This window comes from Vombatus ursinus, unplaced genomic scaffold (assembly GCF_900497805.2).
Source record: "Vombatus ursinus unplaced genomic scaffold, bare-nosed wombat genome assembly UNPS02014779.1, whole genome shotgun sequence".
NCBI lineage: Eukaryota > Metazoa > Chordata > Mammalia > Diprotodontia > Vombatidae > Vombatus > Vombatus ursinus.
The window spans coordinates 27,141,101-27,149,689 of record NW_020954557.1 but is presented as its reverse complement, the minus strand read 5'-3'; the positions used below and the strand labels follow the sequence as shown (position 1 = coordinate 27,149,689).

General features: G+C 37.7%; 1 pseudogene; it reads left to right on the top strand.

Annotated features, from left to right (window-relative positions):
- LOC114045843 overlaps window positions 1-8,589 on the top strand; it is a 130,528-nt pseudogene that overhangs the window by 44,345 nt on the left and 77,594 nt on the right.

Here is an 8,589-nt window from a genome sequence, read left to right as displayed (position 1 = left end):
GGCTTTGGATTTAGGAGCTTTGGCTTTGTTGTCTTCTTCTGGTTGTATATTTTGATCTTCTTTGTCACCAGAATAAGATTCTATGGTCTGACTCTTTTTGTGCTGCTTGCTTATGATCCCAGCCAATTACTTGAGTTTTAAACTCTATGTTAAGGTAAGGGTCTGCTTCCAGTGTGGAGAATGTACTGTCCCAAGCTTCGGAAATTTGTTCAGCTGTTTTCAGAGGTACTTCTAAGGACCTATAAATTTTCAGTTCTTCCAGGGTGGTATGATAAGGGGCAAGGTGTTTTCTCTCCACCACCACAACAAGCTCCATCACACCAGTGTTCCTCCTCACCCCAGGACCGCCCCTCAGAACTGTGACCCAGATCCAAGCACGGGCAAAGCAAGAGATTCCTGCCTCAGCACTGGCAAATAGATCCCTATAATCCTGCTGTGATCAGCCACTCAATTCCCCCTCAGTCTGTGGGCCAAGAGACCAGGATATAGCCGCTGCCCCAGATGCCACTCTAGGGACTTGCGGCTGAGACCTAGCTCCTTCTTTCACCACAGTCACAGACTTTTCCCACTGACATTCTAAGTCATCTTTCACATTTGTGGGTTGAGAGGTCTGGAAACTGCCACAACTGCCCATGATTCAGTCCTCTGAGGCTTGCTCCAGAGTCGTTGCACCTGAGCGCCCACATGGAACTGCATTCCTCTCCCCCGCCCAGTGCGATATACCTTCTTTTTGTTGGTTATGCTGCAATAGAATTTGTTTAGAGCCAATTTTACAGGTGTTTAGAGGGGTTTAGGGGAGAGCTCAAGCAAGTCACTGCTTTCACTCTGCCTTCTTGGCTCTGCCCCCTGTGCTTTTTTTTAATGTGTTATATTCCCTTACCAAAACATAAGCTCCTTGATTTTTCACTTTTATCTTTGTATTCCAATCACCCGGCACAGTGTTTTGCATTTAATAGATGATTAATAAATGCTTGCTAAATTAGATTAGATGCAGGGAAACTGAGATAAAAAAAATACATGGCCTTCAAGCAGAAGACATTTAGGTTATTTCAAGGATAGGGACTGAGTAAGTGGTGAAGAAACCAAATCTCAAAGAAATATGCATTTCTTTCTTTGGACCTTAACCATTTTTTTCTTTGGAATCAGAATCAGAGAATTGCAGAGCTGGAAGCAGAGGTGTGCTGATAAAAGTTTATCAGCTGGTCTTTCAGAGAGAAAAAAAAATGTGTTTTTCCTGGAAGACCAGTTGATAAACTTGTCAGTTGACACACTTTTCAGTTGAATCTGCATTTTAACATTTTCTTCATCGCCTTCTTAAATCTAGACAAGTAGCAAAATAATAAATCAGATCCTACTTTGTATCATTTGCTGATTAATGAGCAGTAAATACTTACTCTGAAAATTTAACAATTGGCTCTCCTAAGACAGTATGAGTTGGCTGCAGCACACCAGTTGTGGAAGGGCCCCCAATGGTCATCTAGTCCAACCTGCACCAGAAAGGAATACTTCACGTAGCATATCCAAGAAATGGTCATCCAGCCCTTGTGTGAACACCTCCAAGGAAAGATAACTCACTCCCCAAGGTAGCCTATCCTGCTTTGGGACAGCAGTGTTAGAAAGATGTTGTTGTTATTGTTTTCCCCTAACATAACACCTAAATTTGTCTCTTCACAGGTTCTACGCATCACTCCTGGTTCTTCTCTTTTGGGACAAACAGAGAATGTCTTTAGCTGGGGGAGGATGTAGGAAGGAGGGAGAGAGAAAGTGGTGGCATTTCATGTGTAGACAACCACAAAAGCAAAACCTATAAGGTGTGGGTAGTTAGGAATTGAGAGGACCTCAAAGGAGATCCCAGAAGTAGTAACTTTTGCTGCCCTATGCTATTGTATAAACAACCCATTCATTGAACCGGAGATTTTTAAGGAGAAAACAATTGAAGGAAGAAGTTCAGAGGAGCTCCAAAGCTACCATATTTCTGCCAAAGGACAACCCTGTGCACAACTCATTTTTGAAACCAAACTCTCATAAAATCTTATTCACATCCATGACCGCAGAGAAGACAAGTAAGAAATTCAAACTTCAATAAAATGTTTCTAAAAGGTTAGAAAAATTAAACTTAAAAAGTAAGACTGGTTATGTCTCAAACAGCTTACAGTTTCCATGCCATTACTCACCCCCACTTTCCATAATGAGTCAATCAGATTCTTCAAGTCCCATATCTTAGATGTACAAACTGGTCCCATACTACCCATATGTGGTTTGATTGGAATAGCCAATGGGAACGGAAGCATAATTGGAAAGAAAGTCCCTTATTTCATCCTACTCAAGACCTCGATTCTCAGCATGGTCCTCTATTTCACCAGGGATTTCAGACTTTCAAGGGAATAAAGGGATAAAGGATACAGACTGGGTCTGTGATTTCATTGGTATAGTGAACTTTCAGGTGATGAAACTCCTACCATGAAGCATTTTCATTGCAATTTGTAGTTTTAGAGAATTCGCTAGAGTGCTGAGAGGTTTAGTCACCTACCCAGGGTCACACAGCCAGTATATGTCAGAGGAGGTTTGAATCCTAGTCTTCCTGGCTAAAAGGTTAGCCCTCTGCCTACTATGCAATACTTCCTTCTTTTCTTTTTTTTTTTTGGATGGAAACAAAAAGGTTGGAAATTCCCAGGTCAACCTTTATTTGGGGAAGGAGTGGGGGGAAGAACCTATGATTTCATTGGTTTGAGGAACTCCCAGGGAGAAAACTTGCTCCTCCAAATCAACTCATCTTAAATGAATAGCCTTAGAGAAATGGTGGGTTAAGAGGATAAGTAACTTCTGAGGCCAGCTCCCTGTGTATTACATTTTACTACCTGAAATTATATTTATCAAATTTTCTTGAAAAATATCATGTATCATATAGAAATTCATCATACTAAGAGGTAAGATCAGAATTAGAATGATTCTATTGGTTGATCTGAGAAACAGCAGATAGAGGACCAGCTTAAACACAGAAGACCTGAGGTCAGGTCCTGCCTCTGACACACACTGACTACAAGTTCCTTGAGCAAGTTATTTACCCTCTCATTGACCCAGGCAACTCTCTTAGACCATGGGTTGTATAGTCTTAGACTATACAATGCAATGACAGGGAGTTTCCTTATTGACAGTTCCTTATAGCAATAAAATCACAGATCCAGAAAAAAAAAAGTATTCCACAGTCTGACACCACTCTACCTTTCTAGGATTATTTCAGCTTATTCCTTTTGGTATTCTCTACCTAAAGTAAGGCTTCTTACTTTCCCATAAAATAACTGGACTTTCCTACCTCTGTCCTGCTCAGAATTTCTTTAGAATTTGGTCAGGCTTCTCACTATGCCTAGAATGTCTTTCCCCTACCGTTCTGTAATTTCCACTGGTCTTTTAAAGGCCAATTCAGATAATAAATCCCCCAGAAAGCTTTCCCTTATCCCTGGCCAATAACAACTTTCCCCTCTCCAATCTCTTATAGCACCTTGTTTTGTAATTGTCTAATGCATTTATTACATATCTTTATATTCATCTCTTTATGATGTCTTATGACGAGTTCTTTGAGGACGTGACCTTTGGCTTATCTAAACTGTTGAGATGCTTCAGCCCATAGCTCAGTACCCTAAGCCCAGTTAGTGGTAACTTAGTATATGTTTATTTTTCATATTTGTATGATGATTCACCAAAACCAAATCGTTTCCCACTTTTCAGCAAAAAAATTAATACTGTGGTTGTAATGAGATCTCATATTATTAAAACAATAACTTTTATAAAAAAAATGGTATAGTATATTCCCAGCATACTAAGAAGCATAATCATAAATGATTAAAATTAAACCAAACTTGTCAAAATAAACAAATTAAATCATCTAGGTCAATGTCTAAATTTTTTATTAGGTCTTGCATTTACTCATTAATTTATAGCGTTTATATAATCAACAAAGGTTTCAAGGACAGTCATTTAAAATAATGAGATTCTGATATAACATGTTATTACTAAACATTCAATGTAGATTACCTATAATTTAGAGGGCCATCTGTGCCTTATTTTTTTCACTATGAAGAGATAGTATGACATCATGGCACCAACATTGAAATAGAACTCAGATCCATGATTCATTAGCAGTTTTACTTTGAGCAAGGCATTTAACCAATTTGAGCAACAGTTTCCTTTTTACAAAGTATAAATAGCAATATGTCCACTAGAGTTGTTGAAAGGAAAGCACTTTGGGGCAGCCAAGTGGCGCAGTGGATAGAGCATCAGCCCTGAAGTCAGGAGGACCTGAGTTCAAATCCAACCTCAGACCAGACACTTGACACTTACTAGCTGTGTGACCCTGGGCAAGTCACTTAACCCCAATTGCCTCATCGAAAGAAAGAAAGAAAGAAAGAAAGAAAGAAAGAGAGAGAGAGAGAAAGAAAGAAAAGGAAAGCATTTTGTAAACTAGTAAACTAGAAAGCATTGTATGATACCTGGTGGAAATGGCTTTGGATTGAGAGTAAAAGGACCAGGATTTTAATCTTAGCTCTGCTGTATATACTCCCTGTTTAACAAGTCATTCCATCTCACTGGAACTCAGTTTCCTCATTTGTAAGAAGAGGGGGTTGTACTAAATGACCTCCAAGGTCCCTTCAAGCTCTAAAACTATGTTCCTATATATTATTATTATTATCAATCCCACCCCATCTTCTCCTGCAGATTGTTTCCTCTATCACCTCCATTCTTTCTCTAATCTTCAATCTCTTCTTGACTTCCTTTACAGTTACAAATACATTCATGTTTTCTTTCATTATTAAAAAAAAAAAACCTTCATTTGACCCTACCACTCCACCCTTGCCTGTAAGCTATAGAAAAAGACTGAAACAATGCAGGGATGAATCATTAGTCTACTATTATTCATTTAAATTTGATCTTCTATGGACTATTGTACAAATGGATAAAACAACTCTTTTTGTAGTTGAATAAAAAGTATTAGGATATAAACTGATCCTCTATATCTGGTTATTAATGTGATGATATCAACGGGAGAGTAATAATTACCATTTAGTTTTATTACTCCAACCAAATTTCTTTTAAAAAATTTGTCTCTTAGCAGATGAAAATATTTTCTTAAACATTTATGCCTATGTATAAACACCCAAATAATACCATATCCTTCAGGATATAGATTTGAAAACAACTTAGCCTGTGTTTTCTCATATACAAAAAATGAATCATTATCCTCTCAATTTTACTAACTAGCACATTTTTAAAAGCCTGCATAGTATTCTCTTAGTGGACTCAGGGCTGGCATTATACAGAACTATAGAATGTTAGAGCAAGAAGGGATCTTGAAATGACATGTATTCCTATTCCCTCATTTTAGAGCTAAAAAACCTGAAATTGAAGGAAAATCAGTGATTTGTCCAAGAACACACATAGTTAGTGGCAAAGTTGGGACTAGAACCCGAGTATCCAAATTCACAATCTGATAATCCTTCAGGAGAATCATTTTATTTGCTATGATCCCAAGAGTGCAGGTAAGATGTCAACACATCCCAAAACATTTACCTCTTAATATTTCTACAAGTATCGAATTCTGTGATTAGGAAGATCTTTTCTGAGACAAGGTTTCTCTATCTCGTCCTGGCTGGAAATACAGTGGGCCCAATTCCATCTCAGATCAGAAAAGAAGCTTTGAACTGGCTCCATTTCTAACTTGAGTTTGGTTTACTTCCCCCTAGGAAGCATTAGATGGTTCCCAACTAGGGACTTCACAATTGGTGCTGAACTTAATGTGTACACTCCATTGGCCTAGCCCTATTACAGCTTAAAATTCCCGAACTCAAGCAATCCACCAGTCTTGGCTTCTCCATTAGCAGAGATTACAGATGTGCACCAACAAATCTGGCCAACAGATTCCTTTTAACATCATCTTGATTTTCAACAATTTTCCCAGAGATGCATCAGTAATATCAAGATATTAAAGTTTTATCTTTCTACCACATGTGTTAAATTTTAAGGTATAAAGATATAGCTTCATATTCAATGGACCTAGCTATGGGATTTCCTGATAATATATAAACCACTCCGGTGAACATGTGCTCTTATCACTTGATAAGAACCAACCCAGTTCTCCAAATTGGTTATGATATTGAAACAATATACCAAAAAATTCTAGGCAGTACACAATTTCTTTCCAGGCTAATTCTGCAGTGGGAGGAGTGTTGGTTAAGGTCTATAGGGCTTTGTTCTGAGGTAATCTTTCACAAATGTGTCAATTTAGGGGTTAGTAGGCCCTGAACCACCTTTGTACATACCAATAATAAGGCCAGTTAAGGTTAAACAAGTAATTTGGTAAAATTCCTGTGGTCAAGAGTTATGCTAAATGGACTCATCTATCACTTGGCCTACTTCTGTTTAAATGCTCCCCTCCCCTTTCTTTCCTCTTTTGAGGCGCTGTCTAATCAGACTATTTACTGCGGTGTATGATGGAAAAACTGATGGAACTGAAATCAGAGAACCTGCCTCTATTTGAATGACAGCGCATTTGAATGACAGACATTTTCTATCTTCATTAACTTTGACAAGTCATTTCACTTCCCTAGGACTTAATTTCCCTATTTGAAAAATAAATAGGTAGGGTTAAATGACCTCCAATGACCCTACTGTTCTAAATCTAAGGTCCTATGAAGTTCCTCCATCAGCTTCCATACCATACCATACAATTTGAAAGTCACTTATGACAAACTTCATCTGAATTACAACTCTACATCCTGAAAAGCACCCTCACAGAAGAATTATAAGATTATAGATTAAAAATTTAGAGATAATCTTATCAAAGTGAGACCTGTTAAAGACCTTAGCTTGAAAAGGCTAAGGTCCTCCACTCCATCCTGGGCTATCTCCAGTTGTCCTGATCCATATCTTGCCACTGGACCCATATGGCTCCAGAGGAGAAAGTGAGGCTGGTGACTTTACACAGTCCTCTCTCACTTAAATCCAATTCACTTGCATGTCATGGCATCACCTCCCTGATATTACAGTCCTCTTTGAGAATGAAGGACAAACAGTATCTAAATTGCTGTCTTCAATTTCATTATTTATTTTAGACTATAGGTATGACCAGATACTTAAAAAGTGAGTAATTAAATTATGTTTTTGAATTAATGGGAAAGACAATGTTCAGAGCTGGGACAAATCCAAAACCCAGTTATCACAATCATGTAACTGGCCCCTATGAAACAATAATACTTCGAAGGGTACTATTTGAAATAACACACTATCACTTACTTATGCATTTCTATTCTCTTACACTTTCAAATAATCAGTATACAGACCCATTTATTTTTATGCCTGATTAGTATACAGTGATTTGGGGGAGGTGCGGGGGAAGATCTGACAGTGTTTCCCTCTCTAGCTCAAAAACAAAGTCACACTAAAATCCACCTTAACCTATATAAATGTGCCAGTCTCCTAGGATTGAAACAATGTTCTGAAATAGTAGGCTGGAAAAAAAGTGGGGAGCACCCAACATTGTCCAAGAGCTGTGATGACATTTAAAGTCCCGAAGAATGTCAGAAATCTATGAAAATGCTATCCAAAATAAAATTGAACAAATTCTCGTATATATTCCTTTCAATGAGTTCCCACACAGTAACTTCATTCCTGATCAGCTTGGGCTTCCAGATTGATTGGATGCCTATGTTTAAATTTCTTGGCTTTCTAAAGACTAGAAGCCCATATGTCTAGACACTGGGGAGTCCCAGGTGTGTTATTGCTCACAGTTCCTTTTTACATTTCTTCAGAGTCCCCTTAATTCAATTCTGTGACTCAAAATGCCTCAAGATTTGATCTGCGTGTTGTCCAAATTCTGTCCATAGCCCAGTGAAAGATTTAATATTGTTTATTGCCAAATATGTCTCCAAAAGTTTTAATCTCCTTATCTCTCCATTACTTGCTTGTAAAGCAAAGCAATTCAATAATGGAGTCAGAGCAAACCAATGCCGACATAATTCTAAATAAGGAAGAGAACACTTGGCAGGACATAGGGCTCTAACAACAGATCTTAAACTACTTTTTCTAAACTCTTAGCTACAGCAAGACTTAAAATATGTTTTTCACTCACAAGTTTTAAATCAGGGTGCCATTTAATTACTAGGTATCTAAAGTAATTGCTTGACACTCAAATTTTACTTTTAAAGATATTTGAATAATTAATTGTCAATAATGGAAGTTTGGATTTTAGTCTCAATTCTGCCATTAATTTGTTCTTGGTGTTTTTTTAAGCATACAATGCTCAGAATAGCACTGTTTATCTGAATTACTAGGCACATGGGAAGCAAAAACATTAATAATCTGTTAAAAAAAAAAGTGGAGTCAAATTGTATCTATGTTCACATGTAACTTTGAACAGACCTGCACAATATTCAGATAGATTTTAGAGTTGCAGCTTCTGCGGAAATAAGTTGATATCAAGCCTCTCAAAGCCAAGTTGCCAATAATCTAACTGACCCAAAATTCAAGCATCTATCCTCTTAGTACTTCATAAGGGCCAAGTTACTTTTGTTGTTGTTGTTGTTGTTGTTGTTTACA